The following is a 27461-nucleotide window of genomic DNA, read 5'->3' as shown; positions in this document are numbered from 1 at the left end:
TAAAATCTCTCATGCAGGGGCAGGAATATGCTTTTTATTTTGGGGTAACTGTGTGGGGAATATCAGTCTGATTTGGAACATGTGAGGCCTAGCCAATAACAGCAGTCCCCTTCCTAAGATGAGCCAATAATAGAAGGAGATACCAGTTTTGCTTCATGGCAAGCGCTGTGCAGATGTCTGCCATTTATTTGCTGTGACTGTGTCATCCTGGAAGGTCAATGTGGCTCCCAGCAAAAAAGCTTCTGCTCAACCAAGGGAACAATCAACAAAACTAAAAAGGCAGCCTATAGAATGGGAGAAGATATTTATAAATGACATATCAGATAAAGGCTTAGTATCCAAAATCCATAAAGAACTTACCAAAGTCAACATCCAAAAAATAAATAATCCAGTTAAGAAATGGACAGAAGACATGAACAGACATTTCTCCAAAGACATACAAATGGCTAACAGACGTAGGGAGAAAAAGAGCTCAATATCACTCATAATCAAAGAAATAGAAATCAAAACCACAATGAGATACCACCTCTTACCTGTCAGAATGGCTAAAATTAATGACTCCAACAACAACAGATGTTTGGTGAGGATGCAGAGAAAGGGGAGCCCTGTTACACCGTTGGTGGGAATGCAAACTGGTGCAGCTACTCTGGAAAACTGTATGAAGTTTCTCACAAAGTTAAGAATAAAACCACCCTATAACCCAGCAATTGCACTACTAGTTATTTATCCAAAGGATTCAAAAATACTAATTCAAAGAGGCACATGCACCTCAATGTTTATAGTGACATTATCAACAATAAGCAAATTATGGAAAGAGTCCAAATGTCCATAGACTGATGAGTGGATAAAAAAGACACACATATGTGTGTGTGTGTGTGTGTGTGTGTGTGTGTGTGTATACCATGCACTGTTTACCATCTATATGATGGAATATTACTCAGTCATCAAAAAGAATAAATATTGCCATTTGCAATGATGTGGATGGAACTAGAGTGTATTATGCTAGGCAAAATAAGAGAAAGACAAATACCATATGATTTCACTCATGTGGAATTTAAGAAGCAAAACAGATAAACATAGGGGAAGATAAAAAACAGGGAAGAGGGCAGACCATAAGAGACACTTAACCATAGAGAGAAAACTGAGGGATGCTGCAGGGGAGGGGGAGGGGGAGGGGCTAAAACAATGATGGACACTAAGGAGGGATGAGCACTAGGTGTGTTACATAAGTAGCACTGGGTGTTTTATGTAAATGATGAATCACTAAATTTTACTCCTGAAACCAATACTACACTATATCCTATATGTTAACTTACTCGAATTTAAATAAAATCGTGGAAGAAAATAATAATTTAATTAATAAGTAGATAGATAACTAGTAGGTAGTTTTATATATACTAGGTGACATTCATCCTAGCTTACCCCCAATAGCCTCAGTTTATACTTGCTCTCCTTCATACTCAAAAATACCTCAGTGGATAGATCTCCAATCTATTTTTGGATGAGGGGGGAAAGCAGGAAACCTAAAAACACACAGAGTAGTGTATCAGTTTCACAACAAGCTGGGCAGCTTAAAATAGCAGAAATGTATTATCTCATAGTCCTGAAAGCTAAAAGTTCAAAATCAAAGCATCAGCAGAGACATGCTCCTTTAGAAAACTCCAAGGGAATCCTTGCTCCTCCTAGAGGAATACACTTCCTAGCTTCTGGTGGCCCGTGGCAGCATGACTCCTATCCTCGTCTTCACGTGACATCCTCTCTGAGTCTTCACATCATTTTCCCTCTGCATGTATCTGTCTCCACGTCCAAATTTCCCTTTTTATAAGGACCCCAGTCATATTGGATTAGGATACACCTTAACAACTGTGACTACCTACCTGTAAAGATCCTATTTCCAAATAAGGTCACATTCTGAGGTACTGGGAGCTAGGAGTTGAACTTATCTCTTCTCTTTTTTTTTTAATTAATTAATTTATTTTGAGGGTGGGGAGGGGCAGAGAGGGAGAGAGAATCCCAAGCAGGCTGCATCACGGTCACCATGGAGCCCCACTCACATGGGCTCGAACTCACAAAGTGGGAAATAAGACCTGAGCAGAAATCAAGGGTCGGACGCTGAAGGGACTGAGGCACCCAGGTGTCCCTAGGATTTCAACGTATCATTTTGGGGGGTTACAATTCAACCATAATATGTATATATCATATATGGAAACAGAAACTCAAAGAACAATACCATCCACTTTCATGAGTTCATATGTAAATATGGAAACACAGATGAAAATATTTAGAAAAATACACATCAAACTGCTAAAATAGTTACTGCAGCTGGTGATGGGTATTCACAGCAGATTTTAGCCTTCAGCCTTTTCTGAAATGTTCACAATTTTTCAAGAAAATGTATTACTGGGATAATTTTTTAAAATTACATAGTTCAGAAACGGTGTGTGTGTGTGTGTGTGTGTGTGTGTGTGTGTGTTTTAAGTAAGCCTTACAATCCATGTGGGGCTTGAATTCACAACCCTGAGATCAAGAGTCACATCCTCGCCAACTGAGCCAGCCAGGTGCCCCCAATATAGCATAGCTTTTGTTTTTTGTTTTTTGTTTTTCCTTTATTATAAATCATTGTCAAGTCAGCTAGCATACAGTGTACACAGTGTGCTCTTGGTTTTGGGGAGTAGATTCCTGTGATTCATTGTTTAGATGCAACACCCAGTGCTCATCCCAGCAAGTGCCCTCCTCAATGCCCATCACCCATTTTCTCCTCTCCCCTGACCCGCCATCAACCCTTAGTCAAAAAAGTTTTAATGAGAAACAATTGAACCTTACCCCACCCTTTTCTACTTCTTAGTTTCATTTTCAGAGGCAACCACATTTTAACTGTTAGCTCTTTCTCTTACTACCTTTGTTGATTTTAAATAACATGCTTAAGGAGATATAATAATTTCTAGCTTGTATCCTTATTGAGACTAAATGAATTATTATGTGTCAAGGACTTAGGACTATGCCTGGCACATGAATACTTAATACAGGGTGGCTATTAGTATTTCCATTATACCGTTGTTTTGTCGTTGATCCATTTTAGACATTACTTATTGACTTCAGCAGTGATAAATGAGGATTTAGGGCTCTTATGCCACCCTCTCTCCTCTCTCTCCTCATCTCAATTGCTTAATCTTTTCAACCACTGATTAACTCAGTTTGAAGGTCTTCCAAGTTGTTTTAATTCTCCCATTGCTTCAGCTTCAAACGCGCCACTATCTAACAGGCTCTTGTTGGAATTGCTGTGCTAAAATTTGGAAGAGAATGTGGTTGCTTTGATTGTGGAGAAGTGATTTTTAATTTCTTGCTGAGGCTCACTCTTTCTTGGTCTTTTCTTTTGTAAATCGAGCTAGGCTATTACTGTGCTTCTATTCTGTTTCCCTTCAGCTTCTAGAGATCTAGTTTCAGAGTGCTGACCTACCTGATACTGGCAACAATAAACATTTGTTACTTAGGAAATAGAGTCAGAAATACCATAATAATTTTGCATGGTGCCATGTGGTAACTAGGCTTCTTGTGGGAATCGTTTCAAAATGTATAAAACTATTGAATCACTATGATGCACACCTGAAACTAATAAGATACCATGTGTCAATTATACTTCAATAAAAAATAAATATTCATTGATGGGCTGAAGGTTCTTTTATTATTGTTTCTATAGTAACCACATATGTTAGTCTTTACAAGTTAGAATACAGTTCATGGAGAAAACCTATTCACAATCCAAATGCCATCCCATTCTCCTTAATGCTAGTTAATAAATTTGGTGCTGCCAAATTGAATATTGTGTTGATTTCCACTTGAGTTATAACTTTTTTTTTTTTTAGAGAAAGAGCACAAACAGGGAAGAGGGGCAGAGGGACAGAGAGGGAGAGAGAGAATCTTAGGCACACTCCACGCACAGTGTGGAGCCTGACATAGGGCTTGATCCTACAACTCTGGGATCATGACCCAAGCTAAAATCAAGAGTCAGAACTCAACTGACTGATTATAGGGCACCAGGGTGGCTCAGTCAGTTAAGCATCTGACTTTGGCTCAGGTCATGACCTCAGGGTTGGTGAGTTCAAGCCCAGCACTGGGGCTGTCTGCTGATATTTCAGTGCCTGGAGCCTGCTTTGGATTCTGGGTCTACCTCTCTCTGCCCCTCCCCCACTTGCTCTCTCTCAAAAAACATTAAAAAAAAAAACCCAACCCAACTGACTGAGCCGCACAGGTGCTCCTGGGTTATAACTTACATATGACTTTACTTACAACTACCTTAGTCCTGACAGGATTACCCTGCTTCCATGTTAACCTTCTGGAGCAAGAGTAGACAAAAGCTAACCTCTATCTGGTTAGTCTCAGACAGAGTTGAAACAGATTGAAATTTCCTAAATGTCTTGCACAAAGGGAATAAACATAGAGTACAAGAAAGATCAGAGGTCTGGCAGACAAGGAAATGTCACAGTTTAATATTCATTTTACGTCCTGTCTGAAAGATTTATTTTCCCCTAAGCGAATACCACTGAGTGGCCTTAGAATAGTCTCTCCTGCATGAAGTGATCTTGCCCACACTAAAGCTCTAGTCATGTGATATTATGGCATGTGTTAACACAACAATCATACACCAGAATGCCCCTCAATGAGTAAGAGGAAGATTGTTCTTTCACCGTGCGTATCTCAAGTCAAGTGAACAGCATCAAGGTAAGAAGGAGACAGTCTAACACAGGACAGTGCAGAGACCTTGGTTTCTGGGCACTGACATCATTGACACCTTCCTCTGCCTCATACAGAAGGGAGGGTAGGGAGAAGCAGCTGGTATAGAAGGAACACCACTTACCTAAGTATTACATTACCTGGGTTCTACTAGGCATTCTTCCAATTAATCTTCCAATGTAGAATTCTTTCTCCCTGGGAAAGTCTACTTTTCTGAATCTCAGTTTCTTTATCTAAAAAATGGGCATGCTAATTCTTTACCTATCTCTCAGGGTTGTTCAAATAATTGTCAGGGCAACATGGCCAAAGTTACCTTCAATCTTGCTCAAGGGAATTTGAAGAAAGTCAGTTCACAGATTTCTTTCACAGACACCTTTTCGAACAAGAATATGTAGAGATAACATTTTCAGACCATGTGGAAGGAAAATGTCTGGGCACAAGTTATTATACTTCTCATATACAAGTTATTCTTCATAAAACTGTATGGGAAAATCTAAATATTTAGAAAAGGCTCTCTAAAACATTTTATTGAGGTTTAAACATATACAAAATAAGAGACTTTATAGGGGTGCCTGGGTGGCTCAGTTGGTTCACCATCCAGCTTTGGCTCAGGTCATGATCTCGTAGTTCATGGGTTTGAGCTCCACATCAGGCTCTGTGCTGATAGTTCAGAGCCTGGCACCTGCTTTGAATTCTATGTCTCTGTCTCTCTGACCCTCCCTGATTCTCTCTCTCTCTCTCTCTCTCTCTGGCAAAAATAAACAAAAACATTTTTAATTAAAAAAAAAATCCACGAGAATTTGTATAATAACCTGGTACCCACCACCTTGATCCAAAGGGTATCAACACATAACCAACCACATTTATATATACTTCTGTATACTCCTCTTCCCAAACTGAATTATTTATTTATTTATTTATTTATTTAATCTCTCAAACTGGATTATTTTTTTAAAAAATTTTTTGAGAGACAGAGACAGAGAGAGACAGCATAAGCAGGGGAGGGTCAGAGAGAGAGGGAGACACAGAATCCGAAGCAGGCTCCAGGCTCTGAGCTAGCTGTCAGTGCAGAGCCCGACGCAGGGCTCGAACCCACAAACCATGAAATTATGACCTGAGCTGAAGCTGATGCTTAACCAACTGAGCCACCCAGGCACCCCAAACTGGATTATTTTAAAGTAAATTCCAGGGGCACCTGAGTGGCTCAGTCAGTTAAATACTGATGCGATTTTGGCTCAAGTCATGAATTCATGGTACTTGGGGTTAAGCCTGTGTCAGGCTCTGCACTGATAGCATGGAGCCTGCTCAGGATTCTCTCTCTCTCTCTCTCTCTCTCTCTCTCTCTCTCTGTCCCTCCCTCATGCATGCTCTCTCTCCCTCTTCTCAAAATAAAGAAATAAACATTTAACAAAAAATAAAGGGAATTCCAGATTTCACCTACGGATATGTAAGATATCAGGATAGGCCACCCACAATATGCCACTTTTGGTATAATGATTATTTTGAGCTGGAGGCAATGGAGTAAAAGTAGACACAACTGAGCTTTCTGCCACCCCACCCCCCCATCTTCCTGAAAACACCATAAATTCTCCTCTTTTCTCTTCCCTTATCAGGAAGAGAATAACAATCTTATAGAAGGAGAGGGCACCAAAAAAGAGTCTACACAACCTTGCTAAGTAGCACTTATTTAGCACTAATTACCCCATATACTTGCCTTCCTATAATTTCCTACCTCTTGAAGCTCCAAGACTCTTTCCTTTGTCACTTCTCTTTAAAAACATTTTTTAAAGCATTTATTTATTATTTAGAGACAGACATGAGCATGGGAGGAGCAGAGAGAGGGAGAGACAGAATCTGAAGCAGACTCCAGGCTCTAAGCTGTCAGCACAGAGCCTGATGCTGGGCTCGAACACACAAACCATGAGATCATGACTTGAGTGAAGTCAGAGGCTTAATCGACGAGCCACCCAGGTGCACCTCATTGTCTCTTTTAATCTAATTTGGCCAGAATGTATGAATGCCTTAATTTCTTCTAAAGCTTTCTCTTCTCTCTATGAAGTCCCTTCAATCAAGAGTCCAAAACTTTTAACATCAAATATGTTCATGTGCCTTTTGTCCTGTTTATCTGTCTGTTGTCAGTTTATTTTTCAGCCTAAGAGAATAGAAGGAAGTTTTCTACTTTTACAGAAACTTGAATTTGTATTTCTAAGATAACTTCTCTCACTCTCTCTCTCATCATCATCACTAAGAAATATTTACAATATTTTCATAATATCATTGAATAATATAATAACCACCAATGTTCAAACTTCCTCTATCATCTCATAAATTTTTAGTTTTTACAGTTGCTTTTTCTATAGGATATGAACAAGGTCTTTCCATTGCATGTGGTTGATAAATTGGTAAATTTCTGAGGTCTTTTTCAAGCTATAATCTCCCTTGGTTGCTGGCGTTGAAGAGCCCAGATTATTTCTATTTGTGTAGAATTTCTCACTTTCTAAATTTTGCCAATTGCATCTCCTTTCCCCCTTCACCCCACAATGTTCTTTAATTCTCTGAATTTCCTATAAAATGGTAGCTAGATATAGGGGCTTGATCATACTCATGTCGGAATTTTTTTCCCAAAAATAGTTTGGAGGCGCCTTGGTAGCTCAGTCGGTTAAGTGTCCAACCTTGGCCAGGTCATGATCTCATGGTTCATGAGTTTGAGTCCTGTGTTGGGTTCTGTGCTCACAGCTCAGAGCCTGGAGCCTCCATTGGATTCTGTGTCTCCTTCTCTCTCTGCCCCTCCCCTGCTCACACTCTGTCTCTCTCTTAAAAACAAACATTAAAATTTTTTTAACAGTTTATTGGTAGTAATATACACTCTCTATTACATCAGGAGGTATGTAATGTACTTAATGCTCTCTCTTTTTGTGATGTCAAAATTGATCTTTGGTTACTGGTGCTATTGGTTTGACCTCTTCATTATAAAGTTTCCCACCAACTTTTCTTCTAATGATTTTTGCAGCCATTGATAATCATTAGCTAGATCTGCTATTTCATTAAGGGATGTGTGGTGATATTGTAATTTCATTAATTCTTCTATATTTATAATCTAGAATTCCTCTAGATGGAAGAATTTTCCTACATAATTTCCCTGAGGTAGTTCTTATGGAGAGGTGGGGTAACTTTTGTTAGTGGGCAAATGAGTTGGTTCTCTGTCATCTTCCAAAGAGGATCAATGTGGTTTAATGTTGACTACTTATGAATGCTTGAATTTTTACCCATGACAATAATTTATTGTGGTTATCATTCTTTTTAATGTTCAAATTATTGTTTGATCAATGGGAGCCTTTTCAAGTTGGTTTTTTTATCATTTTGATGTGACCACAGTAGTCTTTCACAGTTTTTTTGCTTTATGGTTAGGACAAGATGTTCTAAGATCATTTTATACATTTCCTGTTCCAAATCTGAGATCAATTATTTCTCTAAGGAATCCAGGCTTAAACAGCCTAATCAAAGTGTATCAGAAAATTGCTTGAAACATTTTCCAAGATATGCTAGATACTTCCCAGAAGGTGGTTTAGTTTTTAAATCACAACACAATTCTACTTTAAATCACTTTTTCTCAGGGGGCAAAATGGAGGAGAGGTAGGGAGCTCTGTAATGTTCACCCACCCGCATCTATCAAACTAAGAAGGAGTGAAGCCATAATACTCTGGTCTGCAAGAGAGGGAGGAAAAGGCACAGAATCTGCAAAGAAGAGAGCATTGCGTGTGAGTGAGTGCAAACTGGGGAAGATAAAAACAGACCAGGACCCAGAGTCTCAAAGGGGAAGGAGCCCCCATCCACGCAGAGCTGCGAAGAGACGAGGGGAAGAGAAAGAGAGGCTGAAAATGTTAATAGAGCTGTCTCTAGAGAAGAGAAAAACCTCGGCCCAGGACAGAGAGGGATCCTATCATCCCATCTATAACCCCGGGGCACAGGGAAAGAAATCCATCCCCTTTTAGCTGGTGCATTTTCCTTGGGCTTGGTGCCCTGATCCCTGGCGGCACTGCCTGGCCTGCAAGAGTACATCTCTTCTCGGACAGTATCATTAAAGTCCATGGACTAGGATTTGGAAATGAGGCAGGGCTTCGAAAATACAACTGGGTGCATCTGCAACACAGGGAGATTGGACCCAAAAGAGTGAGTTGCAATGCTTGGTTTGAGAAAGGATTGGGGCACCGCCATTCTCCCCACAACCACCAAGGCGGGGCCTCAGGGAGCAGCCCTCAGGACTGGAGTGGAGGTGAGACCTACCTACCCCAAACCACGCCCATCCATGCTGGAGAGCTGCCTTTTTTTTTTTCTTTTTTCTTTTTCTCCTTCCGCCCCCCCCCCCACCCCGCCCGGGAGCCAGGGAAAGACCAACATTGATGTTGCCGGGATTAGATCAATTCTTGCTATTCAGATATATTTTCCTTACATCCTTCTTCTCTCTCCCCTCCGATGAACTGGGCACACAGGACATTAGTTAACCTAAATAGTCATACTTAATCCATTCTCTTGGTGATACTTTCCTTTCTCTCTCTCTCTCTGGAATAATCAGACTATATAGCTTCTTCGAGTAACATTATCTTCACCTTTTTTCTCCTCACGTCCTACCATATTCTCCTCTTTTTCTCACTGAACAAAGCCTTATAGTCTCTCTGCCTGGTCAACGTTCAATTTCACTTTCTCCAGACCCCTGTCACTTCTCTCTTTGTAGAAGTTCTTCCAAAAGAACTGCCTCCACCCTACTCTTTGTTTGTAACTGGGATTTCTGGTTTTATGCTTTTAGACTGTCCATTATCCTTTGTTGTTTTGGTACCCCCCCCCCTTTTATTTTTCTTTTTCTTTCTCCTTTTGGTTTGCTTGTTTCTTTGATTTGTCTCTGTGTTTGTGTACTTTTGTTCCCTGTGTGTTTGCCTGTCTGCTTTCCTTTTCAGGGCTACCTTAAGAAACAAGCCAAAGTACACATGGTGGAGAGTCCCAAATATCACTGAGAAGGGAAATAAAATAACCAAAGGCACAATAAAAGAAACCAAGAGACACCATTAACAGAACACTTCCTGAACGGACAGTTCCTGGACAGTCATTGAGCCTCCTTTAATATAGAAATACTCAAGGCACAGAGTGCATAACAAGCTTCTAACACTAGCAAGGGCCAGAAAGCTAGCCACAATGATGAAATGGAAGAAATCTCCTCTAAAGAAATTCCAGGAAGCAGTCACAGCTACAGAACTGTTCAAAACAGATATAAACAATATAACTGAGCAAGAATTTACAATAATTGTCATAAAATTATTCTCTGGGCTTGAAAAAAGCATGTAAGACATCAGAGAAGCTACTGATACAAAGACAAGAAACCTTAAAAATAGCTGTGATGAGGTAAAAAAAATGCTACAAATGAGGTGCATAATAAAATGGAGGCAGCCACTGCAGAAAATGAAGAGGCAGAGAGGAGAATAGGTGAATTAGAAGACACAATGATAGAAAAAGAGGAAGCCAAAAAAAAGAGAGAAAATTGATACAGGAGCACAAAACGAAAATTCGAGAGCTGAGTGATACAATCAAACGGAACAATATCTGTATTATAGGAATTCCTGAAGAAGAAGAAAGAGAAAAAGGTCCTGAAGGGGTGCTTGATTAAATTATAGGTGAGATGATCCACAATCTGAAGAAGGAAATAGACATTGAAATCCAAGAGGCACAGAGAACTCCCTCAGATGTAACTTGAATCGAACTTTGGCACAACATATCATAGTGAAACTCACAAAATATAAAAATAAAAAGAGAATTCTGATAGCGCCTAGGGATAAAAGGGCCCTAACCTACAAAGGGAGACCTATCAACGTGGTTACAGACATATATACGGAAACGTCACAGGCCAGTAAGGAATGGCAGGAAATCTTCAATGTGATGACCAGAAAAAATATGCAGCCAAGAATCCTTTATCTTGCTAGCCTGTCATTCAGAATAGAAGGAGAAATAAAAGTTTTCCCAAATAAAAAAAATTGACAGAATTCATCACCACCAAACCAGCCCTACAGAAATCCTAAGAGGGATTCTAGAAATCCTAAGAGGGAAATGTTGTAAAGAACACACGGTACCAGAGACACCATTACAAGTATGAATGCTACAGAGAACACAATGAATCTAAACCCATATTTTTCAAAAATAAAATGACATACGGTAGCAGAATGGATAAGAACAAAATCCATCTATTGCTATCTAAAAGAGAATAATTTTAGACCCGAGGACACCTTCAGATTGAAATTAAGGGGATGGAGAAATATCTATCATGCGACTGGAAGTCAGAAGAAAGCTGGGGTAGCCATACTTATATCAGATAAACTGAACTTTAAAGTAAAGGCAGTAACAAAAGATGAAGAAGGACATTATATAATAATTACAGGGTCTCTCCATCAGGAAGAGCTAACAATTATAAACATCTATGCACCGAATTTGGAAGCACCCAAATACATAAAAGAACTAATCACAAACAGAAACAATCTTATTGATAAGAATGTGCCAATTGCAGCGGATTTTAATACTCCACTTACAGCAATGGATAGATCAACTAGAAAGAAAATCACAAAGGAAACAATGGACTAGAATGACACATTGGAACAAATGGATCTGACAGATATATTTAGCACTGTACATCCTGAGGCTATGAAATTCACTTTCTTCTCGAGTGCCCATGGTACATTCTCCAAAAAAGACCATAACTGGGTCATAAAGCAGCCCTCAATAAGTATAAAAATATTGAGATCACACCATGCACACTTTCAGATCACAATGCTATGAAACATGAAATCAAACACAGGAAAATGTCTGGAAAACCTCCAAAAACGTGTAGGATAAAGACCACCCTACTAAGGAGCAATTGGGCCAATCAGCCAATTAAGGAAGAAATTTAAAAAATATATAGAAACAAATGGAAATGAAAATACAACAATCCAAACGCTTTGGGATGCAGCAAAGGCAGTCCTAAGAGGAAAGTATATTGCAATCCAGGCCTATTTCAAGAAACTAGAAATGGACAAATACAAAATCTAACAGCACACCTAAAGGAACTAGAAAGGGAACGGCAAGAGCACCCCAAACCCAGCAGCAGAAGAAAAATAATAAAGATCAGAGCAGAAGTAAACAATATAGAATCCAAAAACATACATACAAACAAACAAACAGTTGAACGAATCAATGAAACCAAGAGTTGGTTTTTTGAAAAAATAAACAAAATTGATAAACCTCTAGTCAGATTTCTTAAAAAGGAAAAGAGAGAGTACCAAATAGAGAAAATCATGAATGAAAGTGGATCTATTACAATCAATTCCTCAGAAATACAAGCAATCATCAGGTATTATGATGAAAATTATATGCAGCAAACTGGACAACCTAAAAGAAATGGACAAATTCCTAAACACACATGCACTACCAAAATTCAAACGGGAAGAGATAGAAAATATGAACAGACCCATAACCAGTGAAGAAACCGAATCAGTTATCAAAAATCTCCCAACGAATAAGAGCCTGGGGTCAGATGGCTTCCCAGGGGAATTCTACCAGACATGTAAAGCAGAGTTAATACCCATTCTTCTCAAGCTATTCCAAAAAATAGAAAGAGAAGGAAAACTTCCAAACTCTTTCTACAAAGCCAGCATCCGTTTGATTCCCAAACCAGTGAAAGACCCAACAAAAACAGAGAAAAACAGGCCAATATCCTTAATGAATACAGATGCAAAAATACTCAACAAGATACTAGCTAATTGAATTCAACAGCATATGAAAAGAGTTATCCACCATGATCAAGTGGGATTCATTCCTGGGTTATAGGGCTGGTTCAATATTCACAAATCCATCAATATGATACATCGCATTAACAAAAGAAAAGATAAAAACCATATAATCCTGTCAATAGATGCAGAAACAACATTTGACAAAATATAGCACCCTTTCTTAATAAAAACCTCGGGAAAGTCGGAATAGAAGGAACTTACTTAAACATCATAAAAGCCATTTATGAAAAGCCCACAGCTAATATCATCCTCAATGTGGAAAACCTGAGAGCTTTCCCCTTGAGATCAAGAACATGACAGGGATGTTCACTCTCACCACCATTGTTTAACATAGTGCTGGAAGTCCTAGCATCAGCAATCAGACAACAAAAGGAAATAACAGGCATCAGAATTAACAAAGATGAAGTAAAACGTTCACCTTTCCCAGATGACATGTTACTCTATATGGAAAACCTGGCAGACCCCACCAGAAGCCTACTAGAACTGATCCATGAATTCAGCAAAGTTTCAGGGTATGAATCAATGTACATAAATCAGTTGCATTTTTATACACCAATAATGAAGCAACAGAAAGAGAAATCAAGAAACTGATCCCATTCCCAATTCCACCAAGAACCATAAAATACCTAGGAATAAACCTAACCAAAGATGTAAAAGACCTGTACCATGAAAACTATAGAAAACTCATGAAAGAAATTGAAGACACAAAGAAATGGAAAAACATGTATGCTCATTGATAAGAAGAATAAACATTGTTAAAATGTCATTATTACCCAGAGCAATCTACACATTCAATGCACTCCCAATCAAAATTGCACCACCCTTCTTATCAAAGCTAGAGCAAACTATTCTAAAATTCGTATGGAACCACAAAAGACTCTGAATAGCCAAAGTAATATTGAAGAAGAAAACTAAAACGGGAGGCCTCACAATCCCAGACTTTAGCCTCTACTTCAAAGCTGTCATCATCAAGACAGTATGGTATTGGCACAAAAACAGTCACATAGACGAATGTAATAGAATAGAGAACCCAGAACTGGACCCACAAATGCTCGGCCAATTAATCTTTGACAAAGCAGGAAAGAATATCCAATGGAAAAAACACAGCCTCTTTAACAGGTGGTGCTGGGAGAACTGAACAGCAACAGGAAACCATCAAAATCTTCGAGGAGAATGCAGGAAACAACCTCCTTGACCTCAACCGCAGCAATTTCCTACCTGACGCATCCCCAAAGTCAAGGGAATCAAGAGCAAAAATGAACTACCGGGACCTCATCAAGATAAAACACTTCTGCACTGCAAAGGAAACAATCAAGAAAACTAACAGGCAACCTATGGAATGGGAAAAGATAGTTGCAAATGAAATATCGGATAAAAGGCTAGTATCCAAAATCTACAAGCAACTCACCAAACTCCACACCTGAAAAATAAATAATGCACTGAAGAAATGGGCAGAAGACATGAATAGACCCTTCTCCAAAGAAAACATCCAGATGGCTAACAGACACAACAAACGATGCTCAGCGTCTCTCATCATCAGGGAAATACAAATCAAAACCACACTGAGAGATCCCACCTCACACTAGTCAGAGTCACTAAAATGAACAAATCAGGGGACTATAGATGCTGACAAGAATGTGGAGAACCGGGCACCCTCTTACACTGTTGGTGACGGTGTAAACTGGTACAGCCACTCTAGAAAACAGTGTGGGAGTTCCTCAAAAATCTATCACTAGAACTCCCCTATGGCCCAGCAATAGCACTGCTAGGAATTTACCCAAGTGATACATAAGTGCTGATGCATAGAGCACATGTACCCCAATGTTCATAGTAGCACTTTCAGCAATAGCCAAATCATGGAAAGAGCCTAAATATCCATCAACTGATGAGTGGATCAAGAAGATGTGGTTTATATATACAATGGAGTACTACATAGCAACAAGAAAGAATGAAACCTGGCCATTTGTAGCAATGTGGATGGAACTAGAGGGTGTCATGCTAAGTGAAATAAGTCAGGCAGAGAGGGACAGATACTATATGTTTTCACTCATAAGTGAACAGGAAAAACTTAATAGAGGACCATGGAGGAGGGGAAGGGGGAAAAAATAGTTACAGAGAGGGAGGAAGGCAAATCATGAGAGACTTTTGAATACTGAAAACAAACTGAGGGCTGAAGGGGGAGGGGGGCAAAGGAAGGGGTGTGATGGACATGGAGGAGGGCACTTGTGGGGAAGAGCACTGGGTGTTATATGGAAACCAACTTGACAATAAACTACTTTTTTGTTTTAAATTTAAAAAATAAATTACTTTTTCTTAAATTTAAGACAATTTTACTTCTCTTAAGTAGAAAGCTGTTTCATAAATTATTTAAAGAGCTATATAAAATATAAACTTGTAATTATGCATGGTTCCAATGTTTCAAAGAAGGTATAATTTAGAATAAGAAGAGAGAAGCAGGATAGAGATGGTTAATGAAATTGAGAGATCACCAAATCTATTTGTTTACCCAACACCACTACTAATGCTTTGGCTTCATCCCTTTTTAGATCCTATTTTTTTTACTTACATATTTATTTATTTATTTATTTGTTTGTTTGTTTGTTTGTTTGTTTTTACCGGATTTTTATCTATTTATTTAGAGAGAGAAGAGAGAGCACACATGCATGTGAGCAGGGGAGGAGAGAGAGAATCCCAAGAAAGCTCCATGCTGTCAGCACAGAACCCATATCAGGTCTTGATCCCATCAACCATGAGATCATTAACTGAGCCCCCCAGCCACACCTATGTTTATTCAAATTAATAAACTTTCATGTTTAGAGCACGCTTAGGTTTACAGCAATATTTAGTGGAAGGTTCAGAGATTTCCCATACACCCCCTACTTTCACATATGTATGGATTCCCCTACTATCAACATTCCCTACCAGTTTATGTTAGGGTATGCTCTTGATTATTTTGAATTTTTTAAATGAAAATATGTTGCTTGAATTTTACAAATTGTATTTATTTAAGTAATCTCTATACCCCATCTGGGGCCTAAACTCATGACCCTGAGATCAGGAGTTACATGCTCTTCCAACTGAGCCAGCCAGGCATCCCTGTGGCCCGATTTTTTTTTTTTAAGTGGGGGTGCTTGGGTGGCTCAGTCGGTTATGCAACCAACTTTGGCCCAGGTCATAATCTTATGGTTTGTAAGTTCAAGACCCATGTTGGGCTCTGGGCTCTTTGCGGTCAAGCACAGAACCTACTTCAGATCTGACTCCCTCTCTCTGTGCCCTTCTCCTGCTTGCACACATGCTTGCTCTCACTCTCTCTTTCTCCCTCTCTGTCTCTCAATAAATAAAAAATAAACTTAAAAAAAAACTATTATTGTCTAACACTTTGGAAAAGCAGAAAAATACCTAGGAGAGAATAGAAATCACGTGTACTCTCACCCAGGAAAAGACCACAGAAATATAGTCCTCTGGTGTATAGGCTTCCAGGTCTTTCCTTCCTTCCATCTTTCCTTTTTCCTCCTTTTCTTTCTGTCTTTTGAAACTTAAGTTTTGTACTTATTGACAAGAGACTCTTTAAAGGCTACACAACATTTCATTATAGGATTAAAATACAATTTATTTAAGCAATCTTAAAGTTATTTCTACTTTTTTGGCTATCATAGCTACTGCTTTTTTAATTTTTTATTCTTATCTTTAATTATTTTTTTAATGTTTATCATTTTTGAGAGAGACAGAGCATGAGCGGGAGGTGGGAAGGGGTGGGCAGAGAGAAAGTGAGGCTCAGAATCTGAAGCAAGATTCAGGCTCTGAGCTGTCAACACAGGACCTGATATGGGGCTCAACCTCATGAACTGTAAGATCATGACCTGAGCTGACAGGAGACACTTAACCAACTGAGCCACCGAGGCGCCCTGCTACTGCTATGATTTTTAAAAACTGTCCATATATAATTATTTGAATTATGCATAATTTTCTATAAAATAAAGTCTTAAGATTAGATTTTGGGATCAAATGTATAAATGCATTTAAGAATTTTACTACACATTTCAACTGATTTATATTCCCACTAATGCACTCATACTCTTATAATATATGTTTTTATTTTTTAAAAAATGGCAGAAAGCACCTTCTGGTCATGTGGTCAAGAGAAGCTAAATGGATATACCTTTCTATTTCCAAAGAATCTATGCTCACCAGTGTGAGGGTCGAAGTGGAGTCATTCATTATACAATTTAGAAAAAGGTTCACTTGGAACCCAAAAAGTACCAAAATCAACTATTCCAATAGAAAGCAACACTTCAAGTTGCATATTTTATTACCGAATCTCATTTGGAGTGATTCAATTTAAATATTTATGAGCAATGAATAATGAATTGAGTGTAATAAATAGTTATTTCTTTTAATGATTGATACTTACTTGAAAAATGGAAACTATCATCAGGGGATAAAGTATGATTGGACATCATGATTTCAACAAGAATTTTTTTCTTATGCAACAAACTGTAGGAAATTCTGGTTTTGTGAGAACTCTTTCTCTTTTTTTGATGGGGTAGAAGTGGTATTGGGGAGGAAGTCTAAAATAATGTAAAGGTTTTTAAATAGATTTACAAAGATAAAAAATTATTCCAGGTGTCAGGGCATTCAATAACTATTGAGCACCTACCATGTTCAAGGTCCTATGGTGACTAGTGGGTGTGGTAAGATGATTAAACTGAGCTTGTGACCCTCACAATCTAATGAGGAGATAATTCATCATAATACACAATAAATGACATTGAAGTTCTGGAAAGGAGAACGAATTCTCCTTGAAAGGCAGCTATGGGAGGGGGCATGGCTACTCAATGAAGACCTCACAACTTTGTAGGCCATTCAGTCATAAAGTCTGTAACAGTCAACATTTTACTATGACTGTAACATTAAAAAGAGAGATTGTGGCATGAGATTACTTTTCAGGCTTGTGAGGGGTTAGGAATATATATAATCATAAAGCTATGAATTGATGTTATCTTTTTAAAATTCAAGTGAATAATCTAGAAAAAATTTAGGCTTGTTATAAGTCTAAAGGCTTTTTTTCATTGTCTTCCAGCTTCCCATGTGGTTGTTGAGAAGTTCAATCTCATCTTACTCTTAGTCCTTTATATATGACCCTTTTTGTCTTCTCTTTACAAGATTTTAGGATGTCTAGTTCCATTGTGTTCTAAGTAGTCTCCTTCTCTCTTGTTACTGGATTTCAAGTGTGGACATGCACATTTTCTTCCATTCCTAGTAGTGATAGCTAAGACTCGGCTGGAACATTTAACAAGACTTTCCTAAATGCTTAAAGATTTTGGAATGGAATTTCAACACATCAGGCTAAATTTTTTGTATTTATCATCTTAATCCATAGTGACCATTCAATATACAAATTTTCACCACGGTAGCCATAATGCCACTTTTCTAACAACTTGTTTTTCTAGTATGACATATTTTCACACAAACACATTAAATAAACATCTATAAGCACCAGTATTTTGACATCATCATTTCACACAAAGACCTACTCGCCAATTCACTTAACATAACAATTTCTAGTTAAATAGTATCATGTGGAACAGATATGAATTGTATGTTGTGTTTGACTTGTATTCTGTATGATTTTCACGTGCTTTAAGTGAGAGGGATTCTTCAGTTTGTTTTGAAGTGCTTTCCTGTGTAGCCTTCATTTCATCCTAAGAGGGATTTTTTGGTCTTAAAACTTTATTTTTAAGAGCATCTCAAATATAAAATGAGTATAAGCCTTCAAAGGGTTCAAATATGGGTGGAAATGAAATGGTACAGAAAGACAAACAAAATAATGAGAAACCTAACCATTGAAAAAGGTGGGTGTGTTAAACAGAATAAAAAGGGAGAAAGAATAGAATACTTTGAATATTTTTAAGGGAGAGCTCACCATAATGTGTATAAAAATTTTACAAATTATGAGAAGATAAAGAAAAATTCTGAATCAGTCATACATTCTGGGAAATTGATTGTGAACACAAAAGAAGCTGCTTCTAGCTGCAGTCTCAAGAATGAAAATTGTTATCAAGTGAATCTCATTCTGATATTGAAAATCTGGCTGAAAATCCTTAGTTTCCCCTGCTTCCTCCGACTCAACGTAACACTAGGTTTTTAATTCATCTTTTGGCAGGTATACTAGACCTTCATTATATTATCCTTTACATGCAAATTATATTCTTTTTTTTTCAAATTGCTGTTACTTATGCAAATTTGTCTGTATTATTTAGTTGTTATACGTTTCTGCAAAAATTATATAGGATCTTGGGCTGGGGTTTAAAACATCATAATTTTTTCCACTAAAATTAATGAAATAGGGGCTTTTCTGCTCACTGAGGGAGGAGACAAGATAGTGGAGAAGTTGGGAGCTCAGTACTTTTCGCCCATCCACGTCTCTCAAAGAAAGACTGAAGCCATAAGACACTGAACCGCAAGAGTCTGGGAGGAAAAGAGACAGAGTCCACTAAGAAGACAGCCACATAGGTGCGTGATTGTGAACTGGGGAAGATAAAAATAGGTGGGGACCCGAGGCGCGGAGGGGAGAGAGCCCCCTCCACAGAGAGCCACAGAGGTGAGGGGAAGAGAGAGACTGAAACCACTCATAGAACTGTCTCTGGAGAAGAGAAAAACCTCGGCCCGGGACAGAGAGGGATCCTATCATCCCATCTGTAACTGCAGGGAGTTTGGAGAGAGATACTTTCTCTAGCTGTGGCACTTTCCATGTGCTAGGCACCCTGACCCCAGGCAGCGTCAGGAGAAACTGCTCCCCAACTCCCATTACTCCATCCCCAGCTAGGAAGCCGCCAGGCCTGCAGAAGTACATTTCAGGCAGTATCATTAAAGTGTGCAGACTAAGGTCTGGAAATGAGGCAGGGCTTGGGAAATACAACTCAGCTCACCTTGGCTACACCCACAGTACAGGGAGATCGGATCCAAAAGAGTGAGTTGCAACACTTGGTTCAAGAAGGAACTGGGGTGCCGCAATTTTCCTCACCACAACCACCAAGGTGGGGCCTCAGGAGCCTGGACCTGCAGTGTAGGCAAGACCTGCCTACACCAACCACACCCATCCACACTGGAGAGCTGATTTTTTTTCCCCAGAGCCCAGGGCAAGACCAACATTGATGCATTGCCTTGATGAACTTTAGATCAATTCTTGCTATTCAGATATATTTTCCCTTATCTCGTTCTTATCTCTCCCCTCTGCTGGACTGGGCACTCTGGTCATTGGTTTACTTAAACAGTCACATTTAATCCATTCGCTTGATGCATATTCTACACCCTCCTTTCTCTCTCTCTCTCTCTCTCTATGGAATAACCAGACTATATAGTTTCTTTGGGTAACATTATCTTCATTGTTTTCTCCTCGCCTCCTACAATATTCTCCTCTTTCTCTCTCTGAATTAAGCCTTTTAGTTTCTCTGCCTGGTCAATGTTCAATTTTGCATCCGCCCCACCCGTTACTTCTCTCTTTGTATATGCTCTTCCATCAGCACTGCCTCCACCCTGCTCATTATTTGTAACTGGGATTGCTGGCTTTATGCTTTTAGACTGTCCTTTGTCAAGCCCCTCCACTCCCTTTCTTTTCGCCTTTTGGCTTGCTTATTCGTTTGATTTGTCTGTGTTTGTGTGCTTTTGTTCTTTATGTGTTTGTCTGTCTGTTTTCCTTTTCAGAGCTACCTCAAGAAACAAGCCAAAGTACACATGGTGGAGAGTCCCAAATATCACTACAAGTAGGGAAATAAAATAACCAACGGCACAACAAGAGAGATCAAGGGACGCCATTAAAAGTACATCACCAAATGACGGGCCCAGGATAGTCAATGAGCCTCTTTGAATATAGCAGTACTTGCAGGTGCAGAGCACATAAAAAGCCTTTAAAACTTACAAGAGACAGAAAGCTAGCCAAAATTATGAAATAGAAGAACTTTCCTCTAAAGAAATTTCAGAAAAAAGTCACAGCTACAGAATTCCTCAAAAACAGATATAACGAACATAACTGAGCAAGAATTTACAATAATTGTCATAAAATTAATCACTAGGCTTGAAAAAGGCATGGAAGACATCAGAGAAGCTATTGCTACAAAGACGATGTGTAAGGACGCAGGTCCGATTCAGCCTTCCCCTATACTTAAAGGGGAAGGCGCCAGCTTCTGCATATGAAAGGGCGCACATTAAGGAGGGACAACTCCTGCGGCGCCCAATCAGGAGAGGCCGGCTGATACCTTTGACCTTTCAAGGGGCGGGCCTAGTCACGCCCTACGTGGGGGTCCTGGGCCCATTGATTGGTCAATACTCCGAATGTTGTGATTGGCTCCCACAACTGCCAGTATTGATGGCAGGGTAGGGATTGGAGTGCTGTACCTGTGTCATCATTTCCTGTAACTCCCCTTTCCAAACTCATAAAAGGCCTACCCTGCCTTTTTCGGGGCTCTCTCTCCATGTGGCCAGCGGGTCAATGGAGTCTGTGAGCCCGAGCTTAAGCCCGTAATAAAGCCCTTTGTTTTTGCAGGTGTGACTCGGTCTCCCTGGTAGTCTCTGGTCTTTTTGGGGGGCGATATTACAAACTTGGGCACAACAGGTGGACCTTAAAAATAGTTGTGATGAATTAAAAAATGTTTTAAATGAGGTGCATTAAAAAATGGAGGCTGCCACTGCACGGACTGAAGAGGTAGAGAGGAAGCATAGGTGAATTAGAAGACACAATGATAGAAAAAGAGGAAACCAAAAAAAAAAAAAAAGAGAGAGAGAGAGATAAATTGATCCAGGAGCACAAAATGAGAATTCGAGAACTGAGTGATACAATAAAATAGAACAATATTCGTGTCATCGGAATTCCTGGAGAAGAAGAGAGACAGAAAGGTGCTGAAGGGATACTTGAACAAATTATAACTGAGAACTTCCCCAATCTGGGGAAGAAAACAAACATTGAAATTAAAAAGGCACAGAGAATTACCCTCAGATATAGCTTAAATTGATCTTCTACCTGACATATCAGTGAAACTAACAAAATATAAGGAAAAAGAGAGAATTCTGAAAGCACCTAGCGATAAAAGGGTCCTAACATACAAAAGGAAACCTATCAGCGTAGTTATAGACCTATTTACTGAAACTTGGCAGGCCAGAAAGGAATGGCAGGAAATCTTCAATGTGATGAACAGAAAAAACATGCAGCCAAAAAGCCTTTATTCAGCAAGCCTGTCATTCAGATGAGATTGGGTGTGTTCAGGGTGGTATGGCCATAGACACAAGCCTGTCATTCAGAGTAGAAGGAGAGATAAAGGTTTTCCCAAATAAACAAAAATGGAACAAATTCATCACCACTAAACCAGCCTTACAAGAAATCCTAAGAGGAACTCTTTGAGGGAAATGTTGCAAGGAACACAAGGTACCAAAGACAACAGTACAAGCACGAATGCTACAGAAAACACAATGATTCTAAACCCATATTTTTCAGTTATAACACTGAATTTAAATGGACTAAATGCTTCAGTCAAAAGACCTAGGGTAGCAGAATGAATAAGAAAACAAAATCCATCCATTTGCTGTCTACAAGAGACATATTTTAGACCTGAGGACACCTTCAGGAATGAAAGTAGGGGGGTGGAGAAATATCTATCATGCGACTGGAAGTCAGAAGAAAGCTGGGGTAGACATACGTATATCGGACAAACTGGACTTTAAAGTAAAGGCAGTAACAAAAGATGAAGAAGGACATTATATAATAATTACAGGGTCTCTCCATCAGGAAGAGCTAACAATTATAAATACCTATATGCTAAATTTGGGAACACCCAAATACATAAAAGAATTAATCACAAACAGAAACAATCTTAATGATAAGAATGTGCTAATTGCAGGGAACTTTAATACTCCACCTACAGCAATGGATAGCTCAACTAGAAAGAAAATCACAAAGGAAACAATGGACCTGAATGACACACTGGAACAGATGGATTTGACAGATATATTTAGAACTCTACATCCTTAGGCTATGGAATTCACTTTCTTCTCGAGTGCACATGGTATATTCTCCAAGATAGACCATATACTGGTCATAAAGCAGCCCTCAATAAATGTAAAAGAATCGAGATCATAAGATGCACACTTTCAGATCACAATGCTATGAAACTTGAAATCAAGCACAGGAAAAAATCTGGAAAACCTCCAAAAATGTGGAGGTTAAAGACCACCCTACTGAAGTACAATTAGAGAAGAAATTTTAAAAATATATGGAAAAAATGAAAATTAAATACAACAATCCAAACTCTGGGATGCAGTAAGGCAGTCCTAAGAGGAATGTATATTGAAAGCTACGCCTATTTCAAGAAACTGGGAAAAATGCAAATACAAAATCTAATAGCTCACCTAAAGAAACTAGAAGCAAAGCAGCAAGAGCAGCCCAAACCCAGCAGAAGAGAAATAATAAAGATCAGGGTAGAATAAACAATATAGAATAAAGAAAAAAAAAAGTTGAACAGATCCATGAAACCAAGAGTTGGTTTCTGGAAAATAAACAAAATTGATAAACCTCTCGCCAGGCTTCTTAAAAAGAAAAGAGAGCTCACCCAAATAGACAAAATCTGGAATTAAAATGGATCTATTACAACCAATCCCTCAGAAATACAAGCAATCATCAGGGAATACTATGAAAAATAATATGCCAGAAATCTGGACAACCTAGAAGAAATGGACAAATTCATAAACACACAGGTACTACCAAAATTCAAATGGGAAGAGATAGAAAATCTGAACAGACCCATAACCAATAATAAAAAATCGAATCAGTTATCAAAAATCTCCCAACGAATAAGAGCCTGGGGTCAGATGGCTTCCCAGGGGAATTCTACCAGACATTTAAAGCAGAGTTAATACCCATCCTTCTTAAGCTATTCCAAAAAAATAGAAATAGAAGGAAAACTTTGGGACTCATTCTACAAAGCCAGCATCAGTTTGGATACCAAATCAGAGAAAGACCCAACAAAAAAAGAGAACAACAGGCCGATATCCTTAATGAATACAGATGCAAAAGTACTCAACAAGATATTAGCTATTCGAATTCAACAGTATATGAAAGAATTATCCACCATGATCAAGTGGGATTCATTCTTGGGTTATAGGGCTGGTTCAATATTCACAAATCCCTCAATGTGACATATCATGTAAACAAAAGAAAAGATAAAAACCATACGATCCTGTTGATAGATGCAGAAAAAGCATTTGATAAAATATAGCACCCTTCCTTAATAAAAAACCCTTGGGAAACAGGATAGAAGGAACTTACTTAAACATCATAAAAGTCATTTATGAAAACCCCTCAGCTAATATCATCCTCAATAGGGAAAAACTGAGAGCTTTCCCCCTGAGATCAGGAACACAACAGGGAATGTCCACTCTCACCACTGTTGTTTAACATAGTGCTGGAAGTCCTAGCATCAGCAATCAGACAACAAAAGGAAATAAAAGGCATCAGAACTGGCAAAGATGAATTCAAACTTTCACTTTTTTCAGATGACATGATACTCTACATGGAAAACCTGACAGATTCCACCAGAAGCCTACTAGAACTGATCGATGAATTCAGCAAAGTTGCAGGGTACAATCAACGTACAGAAATCAGTTGCATTTTTATACACCAATAATGAAGCAACAGAAAGAGAAATCAAAAACTGATACCATTCCCAATTCCACCAAGAACCATAAAATACTAGGAATAAACCTAACCAAAGACATAAAAGACCTGTATGATGAAAACTATAGAAAACTTATGAAAGCAACTGAAGAAGACACAAAGAAATCGAAAATCATTCCATGTTCATGGATGAGAAGAATAAACATTGTTAAAATGTCATTATTACCCAAAGCAATCTACACATTCAATGCAATCCCAATCAAAATTACACGGCCTTCTTCTCAAAGCTAGAACAAACTATCCTAAAATTCATATGGAACCATAAAAGACCCTAAATAGGCTGAGTAATATTGAAGACGAAACCGAAATGGGAGGCATCACAATCCCAGACTTTACCCTCTACTACAAAGCTGTCATCAAGACAGTATGGTATTGGCACAAAAACAGACACAGAGACCAATAAAATAGAATAGAGAACCCAGAACTGGACCCACAAATGTACAGGCAATTAATCTTTGACAAAGCAGGAAAGAGTATCCGATGGAAAAAACACAGCCTCTTTAACAGGTGGTCCTAGGAGAATTGGACAGGAATATACAGAAGAATGAAACTAGACCATTTTCTTACACCATACACAAAAATAAACTCAAAATGGATGAAGGACCTTAATCTGAGACAGAAAACCATCAAAACCCTCCAGGAGAATGCAGAAAACAGCCTCCTTGACCTCAACTGCAGCTATTTCCTACTCCAAACATCACCAAAGGCAAGGGGATCAAGAGCAAAAATGAACTATTGGGACCTTATCAAGATACAAAACTTATGCACTGCAAAGGAAACAATCAAGAAAACTAACAGGCAACCTACGGAATAGGAAAAGATAGTTTCAAATGAAATATCGCATAAAGGGCTAGTATTTAAATCTATAAAAAACTCACCAAACTCCACACATGAAAAATAATCCAGTGAAGAAATGGGCAGAAGACATGAATAGACACTTCTCCAAAGAAAATATCCAGATGACCAACAGACACATTAAACAACGCTCAGTGTCACTCATCGTCAGGGAAATACAAATCAAAACCACACTGAGATACCACCTCACGCCAGTCAGAGTGGCTAAAATGAACAAATCACGAAACTATAGATGCTGGCAAGGATGTGGAGAAATGGGCACCCTCTTACACTGTTGGTGGAAATGTAAACTGGTGTAGCTGCTCTGGAAAACAATGTGGAGGTTCCTCAAAAACCTACCAATAGAACTCCCCTGGGCCCAGCAATAGCACTGCTGGGGATCTACCCAAGGGATACAGAAGTGCTGATGCATAGGAGTACACGTACCCCAATGTTCATAGTAGCACTTTCAACAATAGCCAAATCATGGAAAGAACTTAAATGTCCATGAACTGATGAATGGATCAAGAAGACGTGGTTTATATATACAATGGAATACTATATGAGAATGAGAAAGAATAAAACCTGGCCATTCTTAGCAACATGGATGGAACTCGAGGGTGTCATGCTAAGTGAAATAAGTCTGACTTATTTATGAGAAGAACAGATACTATATGTTTTCACTCAAAGTGTAACAGGAGAAACTTGACAGAGGACCATGGAGGAGGGGAAGGGGAAAAAAATAGTTAGGGAGAGGGAGGGATGCAAACCATAAGAGACTCTAGAATTCTGAGAACAAACTGAGGGCTGAAGGGGGAGGGGGAGAGGGGAGGGGGATTGTGGGCATGGTGGAGGGCTCTTGTGGGGATGAGGATTAGGCGTTATATGGAAACCAACTTGGCAATAATCTATAAAAGAAAAAAAAGAGAAAAGAAAAATAGGGGCGCCTGGCTCAGTTGGTTGACAATCGAACTCTTGATTTCACCTCAGGTCATTATGCCAGGATCAAGGGGTCAAGCCCTAAGTCTTACTCTGTGCTGATTATGGAGCTGTCTTGGAATCCTCTTTCTCTCTCCTTGCCCTTATTCCCTACTCACACATGCCCTCCTTTTCTCTCTTTCTAAAATATAAATAAATTAATATGATTTAAAATTTAAAAATTTTGGGGCGCCTGGGTGGCTCAGTCAGTTGAGCGGCCGGCTTCAGCTCAGGTCATGATCTCACGGTTGTGGGTTCGAGCCCCGCATCAGGCTCTGTGCTGACAGCTAGCTCAGAACCTGGAGCTTGCTTCAGATTCTGTGTCTCCCTCTCTCTCTGACCCTCCCCTGCTCGCGCTGTCTCTCTCTGTCCCTCAAAAATAAATAAAAGACATAAAAAAAATTTTAAATAAAAAAATAAAATTTAAAAATTTTAATGAAAAATATTTTTTTGAAAATGCATTTTTAATTTCCAACAGTGTTTACGGGAATGAATTAAAGATGTTAAACACGAGGGTACTTGTATTTGGTGTTTCTCAAACTCTATACGTCCAGGTCCCAATTGGGGTTTTATACTAAGAGACTCTAAGCCTAGATAGAACCCAGACTGTGGGTCAACTTACCACTCCATAAGAGGAGTTCCCTTGAGCTAGAATGACCAACTATTTACTGTGCAAACTTTCAGTAGTGAAAGAAGAGCTATTGATACTTACATCAGGAAAATTGCAGTACTGTGAGACTGTCCCAGGCAAATGAGGGATGCGTGACCACGGTACTTTGAGTTCATCTCTTTTTCCTGGAATCAGTAATGGGCCAACAGATGTTTAACAACTGACTCTCCAGAGGGAGAGAATCCATTTTGATGTTTGGTTCTACCTGCAAAAAAAAGAAAAAGCCCATTTCGGTGTTTGCTTCTATCTGATAAACTTCCATAGTGTAAATACTCCCACCAGGGCCAGTTTTAAGGTACTAAACAGTCTAACTACCAACAAGATTCTCAAAAACTTGGCAGTCAGTTTTTGCCAGCTGAGAACTGGTACAACGCAACAATCCAGTTCTAGTAGCCAATGCCTGGAGTGTAGACATTAAATTATTTGCAGTTCAGGGGCGCCTGGGTGGCTCAGTTGGTTAAGCCTCCGACTTTGGCTCAGGTCAGATCTCACGTTCGTGGGTTCGAGCCCCGCCTCGGGCTCTGTGCTGACAGGTAGCTCAGAGCCTGGAGCCTGCTTCCAGTTCTGTGTCTCCTTCTCTCTCTGTCCCTCCCCCTCTCATGCTCTGTCTCTGTCTGTATCAAAAATAAATAAAACATTAAAAACATTAAATTATTTGCAGTTCAGAGTAGGATTCAGCTTCTTTTCATGTACACTCCTATTTCAAATATTTATATTT

At 39.0% G+C, this 27461-nt stretch overlaps 1 long non-coding RNA gene across 1 annotated transcript in view; it reads right to left on the bottom strand.

Annotated features, from left to right (window-relative positions):
- Positions 1-26838, bottom strand: part of LOC115271813 — a 78096-nt gene extending 51258 nt beyond the window's left edge. The window contains exon 1 of the long non-coding RNA XR_003900102.1: positions 26786-26838. This is a non-coding gene — a long non-coding RNA (uncharacterized LOC115271813). The remainder of the gene's footprint in view (positions 1-26785) is intronic.
- Positions 26839-27461: the final 623 nt, after the last annotated feature.

This window comes from Suricata suricatta, chromosome 2 (genome assembly GCF_006229205.1).
Source record: "Suricata suricatta isolate VVHF042 chromosome 2, meerkat_22Aug2017_6uvM2_HiC, whole genome shotgun sequence".
Taxonomy (NCBI): Eukaryota; Metazoa; Chordata; class Mammalia; order Carnivora; family Herpestidae; genus Suricata; species Suricata suricatta.
The sequence above is the reverse complement of the archived record's forward strand: the minus strand, read 5'-3'. Positions and strand labels throughout refer to the sequence as shown.